A 24,921-nucleotide genomic window follows, 5' to 3' on the forward strand; every position below is an offset into this window, starting at 1 on the left:
AATACCTTCTTCCCGTTGTTTCTGTAAGTCCTTAAAGTGGGAAAATGATTTACCTATTCTATTATGCAGAACAGCAGCTAGTTCAACCACCGCCTGGCCTGGTACTATGAACCAGCACCTCACCCCTTACCTCTTCAGAGATGGCAGGTGGCCAGATGCACAACAAGCCCTCTTCCTCTTGCCCCCAGGATGAGCTCATTGGAATAGGTGCAAAAGTGAAGTATGATGTAATTACTATAACTGAAACATGGGATTTGCCTTGTTTTTCACATGAATGACTTTATTAAATTTGATTGTAGCAGAATACAAGGGGAGGAGGGGTTACATTATAGGTATATAAGACTATATATTCTTGTCTTGTTTGACAGATTACTGATTTTGACTATTATTTTCCAACTCTCAGATAAAGGCATTTTCAAAGTGTATATCATTTATTTTAAGTTACTATACCTCTGGAATGGATACTGACATTCATTGGAAATATTTATTAAATCTAGATGACTGTATTGACAAAAAAGGTAACATAATGTTACTTGGTGATTTTAATTATCCAAGAATTCAGTTGAATATTTTGTCTGCTAACTCTAAATTTGTAAAGAAATTTGTAAATATATTCTCTTATTATGGGATGACTTAATTGGTTTCCTGTAACACAAGGGGAAATAACATTCTTGATATTATAGTTGCTAATAATCCTCAAAAAACAAAACCACTGGTTTTGTTTGTCTGATCATAATTCTATAGCTTTTAAACTTGAATTAATAACCAAAACACTCATCCATTTATAAGATATGTTAGGGACAAATTTAATTTTCGTGAGTTAATATCAGATTAATGATATGGATTGGAATGGCTTATCTTCATCTGGAGAACATATTCACGAATATTTAGACATGGAAAACTTGCTGTGCAAATGTGCTAAAGCTTCTGTGAATTATTAGTTTTATATACATTTTTTCTAAATTGGTGGATCAAGGTTATAAGAAAATTATATAGAAAGAAATAGGGAAGTACAAAACATTAAAGAAGTTTTCAACTATTATTAATTACAGGAAGTTTAACATTGTAAAAATCTGAAACCGGTAATTAGAAAAGCTAAAATGAGTTATGAAAATAAATTGATTACTAATACAACTAACTAAAAACCATTCCATAAATATATTAAAGCAGTCAATAATAAAATATTAAATTTTTGCATGTTTGCAGTCAATGATAATATTATTAAAGATGAATATGTAATTGTGAGTGAATTCAATATATTATTTTCAAATACCAGTCAAGATATCTGTGATAACAGGGATTTTATAGATCAGATTTTCATTTCTGGCCCATGTCTAACCATTTCTGAGTCCATTATTTCTAAGGTTGTAAATATAATAAACAAATCTACCTATATGGGACCTGATAATATACCAGGAAGGTTATTAACAAATATTAAAGAAACTGTAGCTCTTATTCTATTATATTTAATAACATGTTATTGAATAAAATAGTTCCTGATTTCTGGAAACATTCTTGCACAGCACCTATCTATAACAAAGAGAGGAAACACCAGATAAAGAATTATAGACCACAAAGTTTAACTTCTTTACTGGACACATGTTTTCAGAGTTGTTTATTACATATTATAGTTATGAATGGATATAAACTCAGCATCACAGATATTGAACAACATGAATTTATTAAAGGTAGATCAATGATGAATAATCTAATAATTTTTATGAGCAAATGACTATAGCTTTGGACTCAAGACTGTGGCCTGGGGTTATTTTTCTGGATCTTGCCAAAGGTTTTGATTGTTTATCTTTTCAGGTTTTTATGAAAAGTATAATTGAATCTAAGATTAACTGCTATATTACAAGATGGACTATGAATTGGTTGATTGATAAAAGGCATACACTGTCTACTTGGATTTATTTGTTAAAGTTGGGGTGCTTCAAGGATCAGTCTTATGACCCAGTATTATTTACTATATAGTATTTTCATCTGTCCCAAAGAAAACCAAATACTGGGTGCATAAATATGCTTATGACTGCAAAATTGATTTTATAATGTAAATCTGATGCAGATGACTAAATACTTACAGTCATTAGGTAAATAGGCCAAGTATATTGGTTTAAAATTTAGCCCAGACAAGTGTAATATTTATTTTTCTAATAAAATTCTCAGATTTTCTGTGTGTTTAATGACTATACAACTTGAGGAATTCAAGGAGTATAAAGATGTGAGTATTATAATAACTTCAAAATTTTCTTTTGATACATAGTCTGAGGTAATACGAACAAAGGCTGTTAAATATTATATGCAACATTTTATTTATTTCTTTGTTTTCCGGGAAAGTCCGATTGGGTAATACCCATTTTCAGCAGAGACCCGGGGAGAAAAGCTTTATCTGCTTACATTGCATTATACTAACTTCCAGTCAAACACAGAGTAGTTACATTTTTATGTACATTTATACACAAACGGTAGATGTGAAGTTGTTCAATCTCGCCATTCATTCTTCACTGATGGGTTCGGAGCCGATCCTCAACTCCGACATGGCCGACTAGCAAGCTCAAAGTTCTCTAGTAGCTCGAGACCCAACCCAATATCCCACAATGCACTGCTGAATTTACCTCAGATCTAGTTTGCCACGGCATGGATCTCTTGGTTTCCAGCGTTGCTCGAGACTATTGTTGGAATTTTCAACTTTCAGCAAGTTTTATATTTCAATTTTATATCTTTTACTATTATAAATATATAATACTATCTAGTTAGCAGTTGTTTTCTGTTTTTCTCCCCTTTCCCAGTAAAATCTTTTGATTGCCTTCGGCCTTTTGGCCTTGGGCCCTTTCTTACAGTTATTAGATAGAGTTACCCTTTTGGGTTTTTTGATATTGGATTGCCTTAATCCTATTTAATGTTATATAGCTAAATAGTTTGGTTACTAGTTGCCTTTTTGGGCTGTGTGTACTGTGTGTAGTTAGAGATCCTCTTTAACTTTAACTATCTTATAGTTAAATAGTGTGTTTCTTTTTTTTTAGATTTGTGAATAGTAGTTAGTGCTATGTCTGAAGAGAAGAAAAAACATCCAAAGTGTGGGTTTAAAAAATGCCCAGACTGTGGACAGAAGATGTCCGTTACAGATGCCCATGTGCAGTGTGTTTACTGTTTGGGTGAGGTGCACCTGCAAGAGTCACGCAGTATCTGCCACTCCTTTTCTACTAGAGTACTTGCAGAAAGGAAGAGGAAGTTAATTGATAAGGGTATTATCAAACACCCTTTCTCAGAGGCATTGTCTGATCAGGATGGGGCCAGCAAATCGTCCAAATCTTCCTCAGAATCTATGACAAAGAAAGGAAAAAAGTCAGAAAGTGTTGTCACTTCAGCTTCACTGACTTCGGAGCCAACAGTCTGTTCTTTTTGGAACCGGGACACTGCTCTGGAACCGGTTGCCAAAAAACCTCTCTCTCTACTGCTCCAATCGGCTCCATCTGTTCACTCATCCAGGTCTTCTGTCAGCCTGTCCGATCTGGATATGGACCGGCTGTTTCAGAAACTTTTAAAGGCACCAGGCCTAGCTAAATTACTGTCTGCTCAGACCCAACCATCGGAGCCGAAGACCATTACTCCTGAATTGTCTGCTCCTCCTGCGAGCCATACCGGACCTTCGGAGCCGGAGGAGGCCGACCTGATGATTGTGGATCCCTTGGAGTCGACACCTGCTCCAGTGTCATCGGCCCCATCTGCTCGGACATTCTCGGCACCGACCGGGGACTCTAGGAGCTGATACTCTCCAGTCAGGTCCGGGGAGGATAGTCGCACCGACTTGTCGGTGACGACTCTTCCTCTCAAGGCTTCGGCTTGGGTGAGTTTGGCTCCTACCTCAGGCTCGGAGCCCACGGCTTCAGTATGGGAGGGGATCCCGGCTTCTTCAGATCCGTCGACTCCTTCTCATCAGAGCCGTGGTGCATTCGAAGCCATGAGGTGAGTGAAGTCTGAGGTCTGGCCTCTTCCTCTCCTAAAGTGCCTGTGTCAGTTTCTGTTTCCTCTGGTCATCTCAAACGCAGAGACCGAGAGCCTCAGGTAGCCCCACAGGGCGCTCACTGCTCTTCTGAGACCTCTCCAGAAGTTCCCCCAGAAGTCGTCCCCAGGAAGAGATTATGCAAGAGGAGGCATTTGGACTCCCCACAGGAGTCTCTCACATCAGACGTTGACTTGGATGAATCAGAAGGGTCCCCTAGATCCCCCTCTGAGGACATCTCCTTTGCAGAGTTTCTTGGAATTCTTAGGCAAAGGGGTGATTGGCAGTCCAAGAGCCCTACTGAGGATGAGTCAGTTCTCCTGAAGTCATTCGGGTCTCAACCTTCCACCTCTTGGGTGTCTCCACCTTACGATGAGCTTATGGATCTGGTCTCTCCTAAGGCGTGGGAGTCACCAAAATCTATGGAACCTGTTCCTAGGAGGCCTAATAAGTTTATTTCTGCCCCTGTGGATAAGTCCTTTTTGACCAAGGGAGTCCCTGTTGATGCCATGGTGGTGGCGGCAGCCAACAAAAAGGAAATGACTGAGATTTCCTCGTCTATCCATCCTCCTAACAGAGAAACTAAGATGATGGATAGATATGGGAAACGCTTGTTTAGTTCAGCAACTTTCTCACTCAGATCACTGAACTACTTGACCCATTTTACCAGACTGCAGAGAGATCTTCTTAAGGAGTTGGGAGATACTCTTCAGGGTGCTGTAGCTATGAGTGTATCTGACAAAGTTGCCACCCAGCTCGCTACCCTTAATTTGATAGTCAACTCATCCATGCATCTCGTATCTTACGCAGCTGATGGTTCGAGTAGAGCTGCAGGTACAGGAATTACTCTTTGCAGGCATGCCTGGATGCAACTCTGTTCCTTCGCGGAACCCTTCAAGTCTTGCTTTACAAACACCCCATTTGATGGCTCATCCTTGTTTGGGCCAAAGGTGAAGGAGACTTTGACCAGGTGTGAACAAGAGGGAAAGACTCTGTTTGCCATCGAATTCTGTTTTTCCACCCCCACTTGACCCTTTCCTAAAGGTCAGAGGGGGAGTAAAGATGTGGTTCCAGAAAGCCCAAGGAGCCTTTCAAGACACATGTGGAGAGCCCCCCTCCAGAGGCAGAGGAGGGGGTTACAATGGAAGATGCCAGCCTCGCGGCAGAGAGGGTCCGCAACAGCAGGGTGACAGAGATTACTTCTCTGGTCAATCCTACCAGCACTCCTGAAGGGAGGCCCGGCTGCTCTACTCTGGAGGCAGTCGGGGGTCGCTTGTCATTGTACCCAGCAGCCTGGCTAGATATAACAAATGACATTTGGGTACAAAGTATCATTTCCAGAGGGTATTTCATACTGTTCTCCACCCAGTCCTTTCCCATCAAAAAAATCCCGGACGTTCCACCCAGTCACAGAGGACAAGCAACAATAGAGGTACGCCGATTGCTAGAAAAAAAGAGTCATCCAACCAGTCCCGGCAGACCAAACAGGATTCGGAAGTTACTCAAGATTTTTTTGGTTCTAAAGAAAACAGGGGACTGGAGACCCATTTGGGATCACGGCAAACTCAACCAATTTGTGGGAAAAGAGAAGTTCCAAATGGTCACTCTACAGTCCATATTTCCGTTTTTAGGGAAGGACAATTGGATGTGCTCGATCGATCTCAAGGATGCGTACTACCACATAAAGATGGCCAGACCATCCAGGGATCACCTGTGTTTCCGGCTGGGAGCCAATCATTATCATTTCCGAGCTCTGCCCTTTGGTCTCACTACAGCCCCCAGAGTGTTCACCAAATGCATGGCAGTAGTCACGGCTCACCTGAGGCATCTAGGATTCCAGGTGTTTCCGTATTTGGACAATTGGCTCCTTACCTCCACCACCAGACATCAACTTCTTCAAGTGAGAGAGGCTACTCTGACACTCTGCGATCGGCTAGGCATTACAGTCAACTTTGAAAAGTCTGGCTTATTGCCATCGCAGCATATCGTTTTTATAGGGACAGAATTAGACACGTCAACCACCACTCTTCATCTTCCACCAGAAAGGATTTGTATTCTTCGCCAACACATCATGTCCTTGGTATCAAAGAGCAGAGCACCAGCTGCAGAGGTATTGAAAGTACTAGGATTGATGGCAGCAGCAATATTGGCAATCCCTTTAGCAAGGATGCATATTAGAATCCTTCAATGGCTTCTATTCACGCAATGGTCTTACCAAGAACTTTCAATGAGTCACACGATCCTGATAACGAATTCCTGCAAGAAGGATCTTCAGTGGTGGTTGACGTCTCTTCATATCACAATAGGACATCCCTTCATGCTACCCCCTCCAGTTGCCACTGTGACCACGGACACTTCCCTGATAGGGTGGGGGGAGGCTTTTTCAGGGAAAGACTGCCCAAGGCACATGGACAGATCAAGAATCACATCTGCATATTAATGTCCTGGAGAAGAGAGCAGTACTTCTAGAGTTGCAATACTTTCAGGACTCTCCTCCTCTAGGGACAATTGCAATACAGACAGACAACATGTCAGTGGTCTGGTACCTGAACAAGCAAGGCGGGACCATGTCTTATCCCCTTTGCCCAGAAGCCCTCAGAGTATGGCAGTGGGCAGTGTCATCCCAGTGCTTTCTGTTAGCAATGCACATCCCGGGCAAATCCAACGTCATAGCAGACAGACTGAGCAGGGCAATTTTTTATTGCCCCACGAATGGTCCCTCAAACAAGATATTGCGGACAGGATTTTCCATAAATGGGGCCAGCCTTCCTGCGACCTGTTTGCCAGTCATATCAACAACAAATGCAGAAGCTATTTTGCCCTGATTCCCACGGCAGGTCACTCCCCGAGGGATGCTGTTGTCCACGATTGGCCCCCGGGGTCTCCTCTATGCATTTCCCCCAATTCCTCTGATACCCAGATTTTTACAGAAAGCAAAGTCGGTGGGACGGACGATCATCCTTATAGCCCCTCATTGGCCTCGGCATATTTGGTTTCCATTTCTTTACCATCACATCCTGGACCCAGTTCCGGACTTATTGACACATCCGTCAGGGGATCTTCATCCATCATTGCAGACACTGAAGCTAACTGCTTGGCTGCTCCAATTCCCCGCATAGCCAAGCTTTATAATCTTTCCCATGACACTAGTCTAATTTTGCTGGCTTCCCATAAGCCTTCCACTAGAAAATTGTATCGTAGTAAGTGGAAGAGATTTTCCATTTGGGCTTCCTCTCATAACATTGACCCTTACCAAGCGCCACTGTCTTCTATTTTACAATTCTTGACAGAAATTTTCAACAAAGGAGCAGCGGCTGCTACGGTGCGAGTACAGTTAGCTGCTATATCTAATTTCCATCCAGGGATCGATGGGTTGAATATTAGGGCTCATCAGTTGTCTAAGGTTTTTCTAAAAGGTTCTTTTCACATGAGGCCTCCAGTGAAGACACCTTATTCTCCCTGGAATTTGAATTTTATGTTATCTCGCATCATTCTTCCTCCTTTTGAGTCTGCATCATCTTGTGAACTAAAATTTCTGTCGTGGAAAACTATCTTCCTAGTAGCCATCACTTCAACCCGCAGAGTGTCAGAGCTCCAAGCCCTATCCATCAAGCCTCCTTATATGGTCTTTCATGCTGATAGAGTATCTCTCAGGACAAATCCATCCTTTTTGCCTAAAGTATGTTCTGAGATTATCATTTGGACAACATCTGTGCGGCAGCCACATGGTCTAAACTTCACACTTTTATAACTCAGTGCAAAGTGGATAAGGCCTCCAGGGACAGGGCTTCATTTGGTTCTACGGTTCTGAAGAGTGTACTTCCGTGCGCCACCAAAGATCAGGGTGCTAGGGACGCTACCCATCAGTGAAGAATGAATGGCGAGATTGAACAACTTCACATAAAGAAGTTATGTACTCACCATAATGTTCCATGTGAGTTGTTCCATCTTGCCTTCATTCTCACGTCCCTCCCTCCTTCCCCCTCCTGGCTGGCAGTTGACCTGGAGGCTGTCTTCATCCTGGTTTTTCAATGTGTCTTCATTCCTAGGCAGAATAATTATTGTACTTCTATATGGTACGCAGCAAACAAGATCTGAGGTAATTCCAGCAGTGCATTGTGGGATAAGGGGTTGGGTCTCGAGCTACTGGAGAACTTTGAGCTTGCTAGTCGGCCATGTCGGATCAGCTTCAAACCCATCAGTGAAGAATGAAGGCAAGATAGAACAACTCACATGGAACGTTATGGTGAGTACATAACTTCTTTTTAACATTTCTAGTTAAATGTATACACAAACAGTAGTTACATTTATACATATACATTCTAAGATTTTACAGAGGTGGAAGTTACTAAAGAGAAAGCACACACGCAGCTTAGTGGATTGTACAGGAAGTAGTTATGTATAAAATTGTTTTGTCATTTCAGTAAGGGGTTGATAATATTATGTTTAAGGAGATTATTTGGATAGTATTGTACAGTGAAAAGGTTTTAACCCTGTGATGAACATGTGCAGGATCAGGATTGGTTAAGATGTTGTTTTTAAACAGTGGTTTAAAACTACCGAGTTTGTCAGAGAGTTTTATTTGCATGGGGATACTATTCCAGAGTTTAGCAATGCATTGGGAATAGAGCGAATCTCCTGTAACATTATTTGACTTATTGGTAAATAATAAGAATTTGTTAGTAGTGTGGAAGCCACTTGCTAAACAGTGGAGTAGTAATCATTTTATATAAATATATATATTATTTTGTGGACCGGGAAAGTAATAATAAGTTTTGTAGTGCAGGGAATTTTTCTGGTTGATGAATGAGTTTGTATGCTGCAGTCAGTTGTGAATATATTCGACAGTTGTGCAGTTCATGCCAGTTTAATTGCTTTAAGCTATGACAATGGTGGGTCCTATGAGGGAGACTGGTGGCAAATGTAGCTATTTTATTGTAGCAGGAGCATTTCTCTAACATTTTGGAGGGGAGGTGGGATCGTTGTCTTAAACTCTGTAGATGTGCTTCCTTTTGTGCAGTAGTATGATGTAGGATTTTTTCCACTTTCCTTCATTTTGCTATGGACCTATTAATTCGTTTGGGCACAGGGAAGTCTGTGACTTCTGCAGCCATTTTTGTGTAGTCTGATGGCAGTTGGCCTAGAGCTACAGAAGTAGTTTTTATTTTAATGAGTAACTTCCTTACGTGTGAAGTAGGTACTGGACTAAAATTGAAGAGCTGTCAGTGGTTTTGATTGGACAGGGGTAGAGTGATGGGGCAGATGTGTTAGTGTCTAAGAGAGATAATATTAATTGTATAAAGTAGGAATTAAACTTTGTGGGGATACAGTCGGTAATATTGTCTATTTTTGGAGAGGGAATAGTGGTCTTGCCAGGGTAGAGTAGTTTATTTAGTGATGATCAAAAAAGTTTTGGGTTGTTTATATGTTTGTCTTGTAGGTTGATATAGTATGTTTGCTTATCCTGTTTGACATGGAGTTTTGCAACCTTTCTAAGATTTTTAAATTGTTTTAGGGCATTTTGACTTCTATTTTTATACCAGTTTTCCAGGCTTTATCCCTTTTTAGCATGATTTTTTTTATTTCCTTTGACAGCCATAGTGCGGGGTTGGACTTTACCCTTTTATTACATACTGGTGCTAGATTATTTAAGGTCTGTAAGAATATGTTATTAAAGTGTTCTATAGCAGTATTTAGCGGCATTGTTCTAAGTACATTCCAGTTATATTTTTGTAGTGTTTCATTGAAAATATATTTGCTGAAATTGGTTGTATTTCGTATTTGATTATGGATAATATGTTTATCTAGGTTATGGTGAATTCTAATAGCATATGTCGGTATGTGGTCACTTATGCTATCTGAGAGGCAGCCTACTTTTGTCATTTTTGTTTGGTTTGTTTGTAAGAATCCAGTCTAATGCTCAGTGCCTCCCTGAAGTTTTATTCATTCTAATAGGTGTGGTTATTAATTGTCTGTTGTATAAATTTATGGATTCAGTGGGGGCAGTGGAATTTATGAGTTGATAGTCTATATTTTAGTCTCCAAGTATTATAGCTTCATGGCTAATTTGTTGGGATACCTAACACAGGATGCTGTCAGCAGTATCAATATTTTCTATATAAATTGCTGTTAAACATATAGTTTTCCTATTGTTGATTTTTAGGAATGTTGTTAGTAGTTCAGCGTTGTTAAATTTGGGTGTTTCCTGTGGGAGTAAGGTGATGGTTAGGGAAGTTTTATAGATGATTGCTGTACCACCTGCACACTTGTTCTGCCTGTCATGCCTGAGTATATTGTATCCTGGGGGGGTGATCTCATTATCCTTTATTTCTTTTTTAACCAGGTTTCAGTACGTATGACTATATCAGGAGTGTATGTGGCAAGATAAGCATGTATGTCATAGATTTTACACTGGATATAAAACGTGTACACACCCCTGTTAAAATGCCAGGTTTTGTGATATAAAAAAATGAGACCACAATAAATCATTTCTAAACTTTTCCCACCTTTTATGTGACCTATAACCCATACTATTCAATTGAAAAACAAGCAAATCTGTTAGGGGAAAAATATGAAAAATAAAAAATGTACAATAAGCTGGTTGCATAAGCATGCACACCTTTAAACTAATACTGTGCTGAAGCACCTTTTGATTTTATTACAACATTCAGTCTTCTTGGGTAGGAGTCTATCAGCATGGTACATCTTGACTTGGCAATATTTGCCCACTCTTACTTGCAAAAGCTCTCCAAATCTGTCAGATTGAGAGGGTATGTCTTGTGCACAGCACTCTTCAGGTCAGCCTACAGATTTTATATTGGATTTAGGTCTGGGCTATGGCTGGGCCATTCCAATACTTTTAATTTTTTTTCTGGTGAAGCCATTCTTTTGTTGATTTGGATGTATGCTTCGGGTCACTGTCATGTTGAAAGGTGAAATTTCTCTTCATCTTCAGCTTTCTAGCAGACGCGTGAAGATTTTGGGCCAAAAGTGACTGATATTTGGAACTGTTCATAATTCCCTCCACTTTGACTAAATCCCCAGTTCCAGCTGAAGAAAAGCAACCCCAAAGCATGATACTGCTACCACCATGCTTCACCGTGGGGATGGTGATCTTTTGGTGATGTGAAGTGTTGTTTTCACACCAAAAGTACCTTTTGGAATTGTGGCAAAAAAGTTCAGCCTAGGTCTCATCAGACCATAACACATTTTCCCACATGCTTTTGTGAGACTTGATGTATTATTTTGCAAATTTTAGCTAGGCCTGAATGTTTTTCTATGTAAGAAAAGGCTTCCATCTTGTAGCCTTACCCCATAGTCCAGACATATGGAGAATACAGGAAATTGTTGTCACATGTAGTACACAACCAATACTTGCCAGAAATTCCTTAAGCTCCTTCAGTGTTGCTGTAGGTCTCTTGGCAGCCTCCCTGACCAGTTTTCTTCTTGTCTTTTCATAAATTTTGGAGGGACGTCCAGTTCTTTGCAAAGTCACTGTTGTCCTATATTTTCTCTACTTTTTGATGACTGTCGTCACTGTGTTCCATGGTATATCCAATGCTTTGGAAATTTTTTGTACCCTTCTCCTGACTGATACCTTTCAACAATGAGACCCCTTTGATGCTTTGTAAGCTCTCTGCAAACCATGGCTTTTGCTGAAGCAGGCAACTGAGTAAATGTCAGGAAAATCCTACTAGGACAGCTGAAATTTATTTGGGGTTAATCAGAGTCTCTTTAATTGATGGCAGGTGTGTACCCAAGAAGACTGAATGCTGTAATTAAATCAAAAGGTGCTTCAACAAAGTATTAGTTTAAGAGTGTGCACACTTACGCAACCAGCTTATTGTATGTTTTTTATTTTTTTATATTTTTCCCCTAACATATTTGTTTGTTTTTCAATTGAATTGTACAGACTATACATCATATTAAAGGTGGGAAAAGTTTTGAAATTATTTATTGTGGTCTCATTTTTTATATCACAAAAAACTGGCATTTTTACAGGGGTGTGTGCACTTTTTATATCCACTGTATTTTGTTAAAGAATTTGTCTATAAGAGATGAAAATATATTAGTATTGGCCTTTAAGACTTATGCTACAACATTTTGTGCATACACTGAAGGACAACTAAAAATACTGGGAGTACAAGGGAAATTTATGAAATGAATCTCTTTATGACTACAGAATATGGAGTGAGATGTAAATATTTATAATTGTACTCATTTTGCTATATATATATATATATATATATATATATATATATATATATAACTTGGGACATTGATATTAGAAAAATAAGGTCTTAAAACTTTGTTGATGAGCTCAGTCACAATAATTTCCAGAAATCATGAAACCTGGGTAATGTTCCAAAGCAACAAGCCTTTATTTTTCACAGACAAGCGATCCTCAGTAACAAAAAAAATCAAAAATATTTAACAATGTTAAACACATCAGCTTTTATATACTTAAAAGTAGGTGTAGAAAATGTACATATTGTTCATTTTTAAACCAGCCTATTCAAGGCAAACAGTATAAAAAGGGCTGTAAAAGTGCATTTTAGAACAAGTACCCACCCCCATATATTACTACTGATTAGATCAAACTAAATCCTAGTTAAAGAAAACATTACCTATTTGCAACCCACACTCCAAAATCAGGTATTAAGAAAAGCATAAAATACATATAAAAAGAGTGTTAACTAAAATTGCTTTTGGCTACCTAATGCAATAAAGCCTTCATCAGGTTTGTGACAAGAAATAAAATCAAGAGAAAACACTTAGCTATCCAACCATAAACATAATGTAAGTAGAACACCATAAATATAAAATTACATCTGTCTAATAATATTGTCTAGTACGTATCTAGTCATGTGTATTAATGCTCAGAAAAAATGTTAGTGCTTTGCAAAAAAAAAAAAGAACTGTCATTACAGTATTCATGTTTACAGCCCCAAAACATGCTTATACAAAGAAAACTAGTAGAAAAAAACATAAAAACATTCATAAATACAGAAAACAGTGGATGAAGTAAACCAGTAATGTATAAAAGTGTGCAGGTGTGTGCATGAGTGTGCAAAGTCTGACTAGCCTGGTCTGCAAGGCTATGGAGCGCATCATCATGGAACTCATTAACAAAGACATTGGGAACCTCCAAACACTTGAGCCGACCCAGTTCGGCTTTGTTAAGGGCAGATCATGCCTACTAAACCTGGTTGACTTCTTCGAGACAGTTACCAAGGCCATAGACGAGGGAAAAGTGGTTCACACAGCCTACCTTGATCTCGCCAAGGCGTTCGACACCATTCCTCACTCGGGTTTTATAGAAAAACTCACCAGCCTGAACATAAACCCCTACGTCACAAGATGGGTTGCCAACTGGCTTACAGACAGAACTTACACGGTAAGAATAGCGGGATCCAGGTCTGACTCTAAACCAGTCACAAGTGGTGTCCCGCAAGGCTCAGTTCTGGGACCCCTACTGTTCGGCATATATTTCTCAGAAGCACAGGCAAACACAGGAGGACTATGGCTAACCAGGTTCGCTGATGACTGCAAACTGGGAGCCATAATTGACACTCTGGCTGACACCGACATCCTCCAAAAAGGCCTTACTGAGACAGACACCTGGTGTCAAAGTCATGGCCTCAAGCTAAATGCCAAAAAATGCATAGTCATCCCGTTTGGGAAAAACAAAACAGCCCCCTTAATACAGAATACGTAATAAGAGATCTGGGGACCCAGGTAGATAGCAATCTCTCCTTTGACAATCATATTGCCAAAGTAGTTAGGAAATCCTTCTATGTGGCCCATCTAATTACTAAGGGGTTCGCATCTAGAAATAAAGAGGTTATAGTGCTCCTCTACTCGTCACTCATCAGACCCATCATAGAGTACAATGCCCCATTTGGGATGTACCTCACAATACACTTCCAACAGCTTGAAAGACCACAAAAGCACCTCACCAAGAGGATTACTGGCCTCAAACATATGTCCTATGCAGCCCAACTGAAAAAACTCCGGCTGTACTCAGTGGCATATCGCTTATTCAGAGGTGATCTCTGCCTGACTTACAAAGCCATCTCCAACTCAGAATTGATGGACATGCTCCACCTTAAGAAATCCAAGTCACTGTGAGCCACGTGCTCTAGTGAGCTAAACCTCGCCACAACAATAAATAGAACATGCTGGAGGGATAGATTCCTGTCACAGAGACACCCCATGCTTTGGAACAAAATTCCTAACTACATTAGGCAGAGCCCCTCACTAACACTCTTCAAGAGAAGCCTTGACGAGTGGATGGGTAACAGAAAGTACACCCCTGGGATCACTTCATTGGCTCTGCTTGACAGAGGCTCTGTTAATTAATCAATGGGGCGGCGAAAGCCGACACACTCTGGCTAGGCTTATAAATGCCCTCGGGCAGATAACCTAGTACCTACCTATGAACCTATGAACCAGTATGGTTAATGGGGGAATTATACCAATACTGCATGGTAATATTAGCATGAAAATATGTGTGTTTTGAATTTACTGTTTAAACCCCCGGCGTGATACAATACATCTAATAAAAGCAGAATTGAGGTTAAAGTAACTAAACATATATACATTTCTACACATTCTACACATATTGTTTATATTATTTAGTATATTTATAATACTAAAAATATTTCCTCAAAAAATTCCCTAAAAAAACTTTACAGATTATTTGGCAGCTTACATAAATTCAATACACTCATAATAGGCCAATAATAGTTAAGTCCTGATTTTCTGAATGCATTTAATTGATGGTGTGGTAGCCATACTTTACAAGTCTACTCTATCTGTCAGCACAGACACCCAACAACCACCCCAGTTCAATAATGCTGAAATTCTTATCTCAAAACTACAAATTAATAAAAACGAAAATGCAAACATTGTCTGTGTCTACATTCTCCCAGGGAGGAACACAGAAACCTTAGAAAACGTCTTATATTGGTTATCCAATAACTACCCCAAGAAACAATTATTCTTGGGGATTTCAACATTGACTGGAACACTTGCTCTTGTGAAACCCCCACAACCCATATAAACCTCTATGGATTTACTGAAATCATAACCTCCCCCACCAGGACAGGAAAACCCAATGACAAGGAAAGTACCTTAGACTGGATACTCGTCAATACCCATCTTCAATCCTATAAATCAGCTGACCACTGTCTCACCCATGTAATCAAGCTCAAAGTAGACTGCTCCTACCAACCCACCAATAGAACATTAAAAAACAACAAGAATTTTAGTCTCACCAAGTTTCAAGATGAACTTAAGGCATGCAACTGGTCAGTACTAAAAAGTCTCCCCCTAGATGAAGCAGTAGCATACTTTAACACCAAATTCCTTGCTATTCTTAACTCCCATGCTCCCAGCTGCTCTATTAGAACCAAAGTTAATATTGCACTGTGGCTTTCTAAAGATGCCAAAACCAACATTTCACTCAGAAACAAAGCATGGGCCACCTACTGAAAAACAAAAGCCCCACTTGATCAACTAAGATTCAGACAGCTAAGGAATGACACCAAAAAATCCATAACCTTAGACAAAAAGAACTACTACTACCATCTACTGCAAAAACACCAAAACAAACCTCAAAGATTCTGGGCAGGAATAAACAAACTACTCCACCCAGGCCAAACCGCCACTCCACCCCTCTCAGCTTCCCAACAAAAATCCCCAGTAAACATTGCTAATAACTTCAACAGCTTCTTCACAGAGACTATCCAGTCTCTAGCCAGCTAACTCTCTCAGAATGTCTCTAATTCTAATGCAGCCACATAGTACCCAAACATATTTTACCTTGCAACATGTTCCTACTCAACTTATTCCTGCCCTACTTAAGAAACTAAGACCCACCACCCTGGCTGCCAACCTCCTCCCAGCAGACTATCTGCAAAAAGCTGCTGACACCATAGCATACCCCATTTCAGTCTTGATCAACAGAGCTATATCTGAAGCTACTGTACCCACTATATGGAAAATCTCCCATGTCATACCTCTTCATAAAGGAGGCAGTTTGACTGAACTGTCAAAATTTAGACCAATAGCTATTCTGTCACCTCTATCTAAAATTATGGAGAGGTGTGTACACATGCAGCTCATGCACTACCTCACACAGAACAAGCTGTTGTCCAACTTTCAGCATGGCTTTAAGCCACACCACAGTACTACATCTGCCCTCCTCTCTTTCTCTAACATCATTAACCACAACCACAATAATAACAAACTATCCTTAGCACTCTTTCTAGATCTATCCAAGGCTTTTGATATGATTGACCACAAATGCTTATAAATACCTTGAAGGCCTTCTCCTTAAACAACCATGCATTCCAATGGTTTCAGTCCTACCTGCAGGGCAGGCAACAGGCAGTCCTATGGCAGGACAAGCTGTCATCTCACCTACCCATCACATTAGGAGTCCCCCAGGGCTCGATACTAGGACCCCTTCTTTTCTCCATCTTTATCAACAACCTTCATTCAGTCTTCCCAGATGCTACCTGCATTCAATATGCAGATGACTGCACCTTAATTTGTTCTGACACCTCACCAGCTACTTTATTCACATTAACCCAAAATACCTTCAGTACAGTGGAAAAATGGCTCTCCAATCAACATCTAATCCTAATCCTAAACCCCAACAAAACTGAGCTGCTCCTCTTCTCCCCTACATGCAGGACCCTCCCTGCCATCCTTCAACATAACCGCTAAAAATGGCACTATCATCTCCCCAGAAGCCCAAACTAAACTACTGGGTGTTGTCATAGTTGACAGCCTGAAGTTTGATGCGCATATCAATCAAACTATCAAAACCATTAATAAAAAAACTTGGTTCTCTTTACAGAATCAAACCTTTCCTTACCCCACTTGCTAGAACTGCAGTTCCCCTCTACTATCAACTCTTCTCTACACCTCACCTCTATTCTCCAACTTAAACAAAACATATCTTAATAAACTATCATCCTGCTATAACCACATTGCCAGATTTGCTACTGGCACAGCCTACAGGACACACCACTGTCACAACCTAAATCGCCAAGGATGGCTTGAACTGCCTAGCCTACTGCAGTTCAACCAGCTAATAGTGGCACATAAAGTCTTTTACCAACCAGAAAATACTCTGCACTAAAAAATATTATCAGCCCCTACACCAGCACCCGGCCACTGCGATCATCCACTAGACTCCTAGTTCAAACATACAAATCCAACTACTCATCTGGGAACTCTCTGTTTTCCAACTCTGTTGGAAAAACATGGAACAGACTCCCAGCTGACTTGACCCTAGAACCCTCACTAACTCGATTCAAAAATAAACTCAAGAAGTACTTCAAAACTCATTATGTCCTTGCACTAACCCCGACTAGTGATGTCTCTTTTACTTAGGTGCCTTACCTTCAACTACTTCTATCATTTCTCTACTACACCATTTCAGGAAGGGTCAATTGTATAACTGCTGTTCAGTATATATAAAACTTTGAAAATAATGTTATGTTTTGCAAAGTGTTTTATAATAAGTTAGTACTATATGTGCTAAATGCTGGTATTGCTTATGACTGTAATCTGCTTGAAACTAGCATTTACTAAATGTTCAATGTGTATTATTATATTGGAGCTTTTCTCCTCGGGCCTCCACTGAAAATGGACATATATCTAGTCGGACTATCCCAGTCAACAAATGTAAAATAAAATAAATAATTTCAACTGCCAGCATATTTTTTTTTTCTCCAAAACATCACTCATTTTGCTTGAAGGGGATGTCAATGGTGTTTTGGAGAAAACAAATTATGCTGGCAGTTGAAATTAAATTTAGGAACCCCCAAAACCAAGAACAGTCCAATTAGTCAGTTGACTGTTTAAGGGACTTTGTTCCCCTTCCAGATAGTTTGAATCTGCACTTTCTCTTTGGCAACAGATGTGGGTTCTGAAGATCATGCATCAGGGTTAAAGATAGCAGTGAAAAGATATTCCTTCTTACCTGGAGTTTATTCCTCATCCAACAGACTGGATTCTTTTTTTTTTCCCCCACCTGTCTTTCATTACATTCTGTTCAGGGAGTGATAGAAACAGTACCTTCTTCCCAAATAAGAAAGGGGTTTTGTTCAAGTACATTTTTAGTGCCAAAGACAGAAGATGCTCTGAGACCAGTTGTGGATCTTTCTTCTTAGACCTATCTGTGATAATACCTAACTGCAAAATGATGTAATTTCACAATTTATCTCCTCTTCCTCCAGTTTTCTGGTAACTTTACATTTAAAAGATGACTATCATCTCATTTCTTTTCATTCAGTCTTCAGGAATTTCTTAACCTTTGTGTGTGTGGATCACTTTATTAGTTCTCTGCTTTACCTTTTGGACTGTGTACTACAGCAAAAGTGGTCACTAAATGGCTAGTTCCAAATATAGCTTGTTGCAGGTACAGAGTACCCTATTTTTCTTTTCCATATTTATATGACTTGCTTATCTTTGCAGTATTTTTCAAAGTGTTAGGAGTTGTTCACTTGGGCAAGAGATCTTTTACACAAGCTGGTGGAATTCCAAGAGACCATTTAAAAGCCTTTGTTTTTTTTTACTCCTTCACACAGGATTGTGTTCCCGGGGTATCAGCTGGACACCTAAGTTCAAACTGTTTTTCTTCTACAGGAAAAAAATAGATCTATATCTGAATCTTTGTCTCAGGTTTTACACTTAGACTTCAGTCACTGTGAGGGTATACATCAGGATTTTGGGTCTCATGACATCTATGATTCTCATGATAGTCCTGGCAAAACTCCACAAGAGAAAGACACAGTGGTATGTAAAGTATCTTTGGTCCCAGCATCAACATCCCTCGTCTTTTCAAATCCAAGTGCTGTGGTTTGTCAGTAGAAAAATTACTTGCTAGAGACAGCAAATATTCATAAATTTGGGTCTTCCCTTATCTCTCCCTGTTCCAAAGCAGTCAGTAATCTCAAACATCTTGGACTCAGTTTTCTAGTTGGTGCATGACAACACAACCAGCACTCATTCAGGGCTAGTTGTTTTCTGGTTTTATAATATTTGTGTGGGTTACTTTCCTATGGCCGTTCTTACTCCTCAATCAAGGTTCATTTATTGACCATTTCAGCATGTTTGCCCATGGATCCTCCTCTTTTGATACCTTTCTCATGTCAAAGTGTTGTTTTTGAAAGAGATTTTACTTGTGCAGCCTCCAAGAAAACCAGTGGCTCCTCCTTGGGATCTTAGTTTTGTATTGAAGAAGCTAGCACATGTTCCATTTGAACCAGCTAATGTGGCTGACTTGAGGTTCTTAACATGGAAAATAATTTTGCTGATTGCTCTGGCCTCTGCAGGAAGAGTTTCTGAGTTGCAAGCTCTTAAGCTTAGTGAACCCTGTTTCATTTTCCACAGAGACCAGGTTTATTTGGCAACTATTTTTATTTTGTCTTTTATGCCTAAAGTGGTATCCGAGTTACTTTGAGCCAAACTAGCCATTCTCCTATTTTCTTTACTAATGTGAAAAATGAGGGAAAAAGGATACTGCATATCTTGGATGTCTACCGACAACTCAGTGACTATCTTGGCAGAGCTAAATCTTTCAGACCTTCGGATCTGCTGTTCTTTTCATGTGAAGAATTGACATCTTGTGTCAGTACAGACTATTTCCAAATGGTTGTCTAAGGCTATAACTTTTTTTATTCTTACCACAAAAAAAAAAAAAAAAAAAAATTCCAGGCAGGATCAAGGTCCACTCTACCAAGGCCTTGGCTTCATCTATAGCTTTTTGGAAAGGGCTGGATTTTAGAGGTATACTAGAAGCTGCAGTTTAGTCCTCTGTGCATTCTTTTACAAACCACTTTATGCTTGATTCCTTCTCTATTTCTAGATCAGGCTTTGCAAAGACCATTCTCGAGGGGCTCCTGGACTAGTCTCCTTCCACCAGTTGAGTGTAGCAAGCTAGGGTAATCTATCCATATAGTTAAGGCTACTGCAGCAGTAATTAATATGGTGAACATAGTACAGTTGTGCAAGTAAACTTACCATAACAGTAGATGTTTGAATGTTCACTGCTGCAGTAGCCCCTCCACTCTAGTATTTTTTGCTGTGTTGTTTATGCCAAGGTGTGGCTGGTTGTTTGTTGATGTTCTTCATGTTTCACTGTTGCAGTCATTACATTTGGGTTATCCTGCTGGCAGATTGCCCTCAGTCGGCCTGAATTCCAAAGTCTTGGGTCCTGCGTCGGTTGCTGTCGCCTCTTCCCTGACATCAGGTCGTCAGGGGTATAAAAGATGCAACCGATGCCATTTTATTCAGTCTTTCTTGCTGCGCGGTGCTCGAAGCAGAAGCAGTTCGCAAGTGCTGGTCATCCAACTCCTGAGATTTTCGTGTTCAAACTTCAGATCCGAAGTCTTCATTAAAAGCTAAGTACCCCGTTGGGGAAACTTATTTCTTGCTCCAGACCAATGTCAGAAAAAGTTAATAATTGCATTTCTTGTGGGAAGCAAATACCTCATAAGGACTTTCATTCATTCTTACTGTATTCCTTGCCTAGGCCCTGACCACGACGTTGCTAGTTGTCGGTTTTGTGCTAGATTTAACCAACGCACTATTAAGCGTCGGTATGATTTTGCATTAAGCTATTTTGGGCGAAGATTTAATTATACAATGTCGTCGGACAGTCATCCGACTACTTGAGTTCACAAAAAACACAAAGAAAAAGAAAATGACAGGCAACCGAGGTCCAAAACTGACGACGAAGCTTCTCCTAAGCAAGTCGCCGGTTCTGTGAGGTGCTTTCACAGCCCCTGACGCCCGCTACTTTAGAGTTGCAGGCCAGTACCGACTCCCACGTGGAGTCAGCCAGGCCGTTGGAAACTCAAGGTATTAGAGCCTCGGAGATTATTCCCTCAGATGGGTCCGGAGCTGCTGAGCAGGCATCGGCTTCTGAGGGTGTTTTCAGACCTAAACAATTATATATTAAACCAACTTCAAAGACCAAGACTAAAACACCTTTAAAGGCAAAGAAACAAGTTCACCAGCCACAAGGACAGGCCTCCATGCCCAAAAAACAGATGCTCAAAATGGCCAAAGACTTCCTTGATCAGGGGTTCCCAGCCCCCTCCTGATAAGAGGCCTAGGCAAGAGACTATGAATCTTCAGATCAGGTTTCCATTTCTTCTGATTCCTGTTCTGGTCAGGAATATTCTATTCCCCCCATGAGAATTCTGATGCTGAAGAATCAATTCCTTCAGCTTCTCCTTCTGAGGACTACTCTTTTGGGAAAACCTTGCATACCATGAGGGAGCACTTCCATTGGGAGAGCCAAGATTTTTCAGAATCTAAGAAAAGGCTCAGAGACTTCCTTTTACTACCTCAACACAGGCCCCTAGCTATTCCTCCTGTGTTGGATATTGTAGATGATGTGTTCTCAGAGTCTAGTCTGACCCCTGACTCTTTACCTCCAGCTCCTGTTAAGCCAGACAGATACTACAGGCTCCCTGACTCTCATAAATTCCTTTTCAAAAACCCTGCTGCAGACCCAGAAACTATTTCTCATGGTCCAAAAGGGGTCAAGGCTTCTACTGCAAAAAACCCTACCCCCTCTGACAGGGATTCTAGGGCACTGGATAGATGGGGGAAAAGATTTACACATCTGCTAATGTGGCTATAAGGGCCTTAAATTGCCAATTTCATATGCCTAAATATCAGCAATATATTATGACACTACTTAATCAGAAAATGATGGCAAACTCTGAATGTGCAGAAAACAAAGAAATGCGGGATTTATTGCATGCAGCTGAACAAGTTGGAAAGCATACTTTGCAATGTGGGTTTGATTCTCTGGAGGCCTCCTGCAGGGCCGCTGTTACAGGTTCTGTCATTAGGAGGCATGTTTGGTTAAAGGAACAAAATCTGCCTGACCATGTTAAAGCAAAATGATTAGATGCTCCTTTACAACATGATAACTTGTTTGGTGTTAAGGCGGAAGAGGTGTTAAAGAAAATGGAGGACAAAGCTAAATCTATGCAAATGGTCAAGGATTTCTTACAGGTACAGCCACCTAGATGTAGCAGAGACTGGCCTACAAAGAACTGGTCCTTTCCAGTCTCAGACAGACCTCAAAGGGGCAGATCCAGACACCCTAGAGGCAGATCACAGCCGCAAGGATCCTACAGGACTAAGCAGTGGAGTGCTTCTACCTCCAAAGGTGGAGAAGACAAAGCACAATCATACAGGAAACAGTCCCAATGACTTCCCCCTGCCTGCACCAAGCACTTACCTTCTGGGAGCACCCTTAGGGGGAAAACTAGCACTTTTTTCTCAAAATTGGCACATTATAACCCAGGACAAATGGGTTCTAGACATAGTGTCACAAAGCTACAAGTTTCATTTCCATAACCTGCCAAGGACAAACAGTTGGCCAGACCTGCCAAAAAATCAATGGGCAGAAGCTCAAAAATAAGTCGCAGCTCTCATGGACATGACTATTCAACAAGTGCCACAGCAAGAACAGAGACAAGGATTTTACTCCAGACTGTTCTTGGTACCCAGAAAGGACAAAGCATGGAGACCAATACTGGACCTATCTATTCTAAACACTTTTCTGGATATACCAAAATTCAAGATGTTGACCTTACAGCAGCTTCTGGGCAGCAAGGCTTGGCTCGCGACTTTAGACCTAAAAGAGGCTTACCTGCATGTCCCAGTCAGACAGTCATGCAGAAGATACATCAGATTCAAGGCTGGCTCAAAGCATTACCAATTCTCTGTACTGCCCTTTGGCTTATCTACTGCGCCCAGGGTCTTTACAAAGTGCCTGGCACCAGTAATTGCTTACTGCAGACAAAGAGGAATACAAATATATTCTTACTTGGACGACTGCCTCATACAAGCAGAGAACAAGGACATTCTATTACAGCATCTGACGTCTGTGATAAGACTATTAACATGCCTAGGGTACACAGTCAGCAAAAAGAAATCAAAACTAGTACCCTCTCGAGATAATATTCCTGGGTGCAAGCTTAAATACAACAGCCCAGATGGCTTATCTCACTCCAGACAAACAAAGGCAACTGACTACCTACTTCAAGGAAATGGCAACAAAGGCCCAGTTATCTGCAAAAAAATTCTGCAGGCTTTGGGCTTCATGGCATCCTGCTTCTTACTAATTTCATATGCAAGACTGCATATGAGGAAAATTCAATGGTACCTAAAAAGTGTCTGGACACAACATTGCCACAGTCTGGAAACAATGATTACTCTAATTCCCTGCCTACAACAGGAGTTTCGATGGTGGGCAAAGGCTTGTCACCAAAACAAGGGACAGCCATTCTCACTACCCCCAGCCAGGCATAGCCTAACGACAGATGCTTCAGATTATGCCTGGGGGACACACATGACAGGAAGAGGCATTCAGGGCACCTGGTCCACAAACCAAAAGCATCTACATATCAATCAAAAAGAGATGCTAGCTGTTCAAAATGCCCTGACAGCCTTCAAGGACCTACTTCATCCGGGACAACTACTGATAAAGACAGACAACACCACGGTCATGTGGTACATAAACAAGCAGGGGGGCACTTATTCTTATCCCCTGTGCAGACAAGCCATGGCTTTATGGGACACAGCATTGACTTACCAAGTTCATCTGCAGGCACAGTTCCTGCTAGGAAAGGAAAATACTCTGGCAGACGAACTAAGCAGAAACCTCATGGATCCCCACGAGTGGCACCTGGATCCACAAGTCTTCACCATGATAACAAAGAAATGGGGACGCCCAGACATAGATCTGTTTGCCTCCCCTCAAAACAATCACCTAAAAAATTCTGCACAAGGACTTATCACAGCCAAGCTTGGAAAGTGGACGCCTTATTTTTCAACTGGACAAACCTATCAGTATATGCCTTTCCTCCACTGCCTCTCCTCCCCAAGGTACTCCTAAAGGTCAGGCAGGAGAAACCAAAAATGATTCTGATTGCCCCAGACTGGCCACGCCAGTACTGGTATCTGATCTTAATTAACTTGTCCCAATGCCCAGCCTAGACCTTACCTCAAATACCTCATCTACTGTCCCAGCAAAACAATCAGATTCTGCACAGCCAACTCAGGACCCTAAACCTGGCAGCATGGCGGATAATGTAGCCATATAAACCACACCTCTCAGTACAGCTGTGATGGATGTCATTTTAGAAGCCAGAAGGCCTAGTACTAGAAAATCCTCTGCTGGAAAATTGAAGAGATTTTGCGCTTATAACCAAGCTCAAGGAACTGATACAGCTGTCCCAAATATTCCTCAGATTTTACAATACGTAACTGAGATGCTGGACAAAGGCCTATCTTTTTCATCTATTAAAATTCATGCCTCTGCCATTTCAGCTCATTACAATACAGAGCCACCACTCTTTTCTCATCCTTTATTAAGGCAGTACCTCAGAGGAGCCAAAAACTTAAGGTCTCCAAGGAGAACACCAATACCTGCATGGGACCTCAATTATGACTTGGAAAAACTCACCTTACCTCCTTTTGAGCCAGCTGCTACTGCAGATATAAAGTTCTTATCTTGGAAAACAGCTCTGCTCCTAGCAATAACTTCTGCAAGATGAGTTTCAGAGCTACATGCTCTCATGGCTGTTGAACCCTATATCTTCTTTTATCCAGACAGGGTCTCTCTGAGAACAAACCCTACCTTTATGCCTAAGGTGGTATCCAGTGTAGCCCTTAACCAAACAATTCATTTGCCAACTTTTTATCCAAATCCACAGTACAAGGGGGAGAAAATTCTGCATTCTTTGGACGTACACAGACAACTTAGATTCTACTTGGACAAAACTATAAAGTTTTCAGAAAGACAGAACAATTACTAGTGGCATATGCCACAGCATCACAAGGAAAGGCTGTCTCCAAGCAGACTAGGT

General features: G+C 40.7%; 1 protein-coding gene across 1 annotated transcript in view; it reads left to right on the forward strand.

Moving 5' to 3' along the window:
* LOC122817266 (MYCBP associated protein) overlaps nucleotides 1–24,921 on the forward strand; it is a 2,683,797-nt gene that overhangs the window by 45,812 nt on the left and 2,613,064 nt on the right. The window lies entirely within an intron of this gene.

This window comes from Protopterus annectens, chromosome 12.part0 (assembly GCF_019279795.1).
Source record: "Protopterus annectens isolate FY-2018-M chromosome 12.part0, PAN1.0, whole genome shotgun sequence".
NCBI classification, from domain to species: Eukaryota; Metazoa; Chordata; order Ceratodontiformes; family Protopteridae; genus Protopterus; species Protopterus annectens.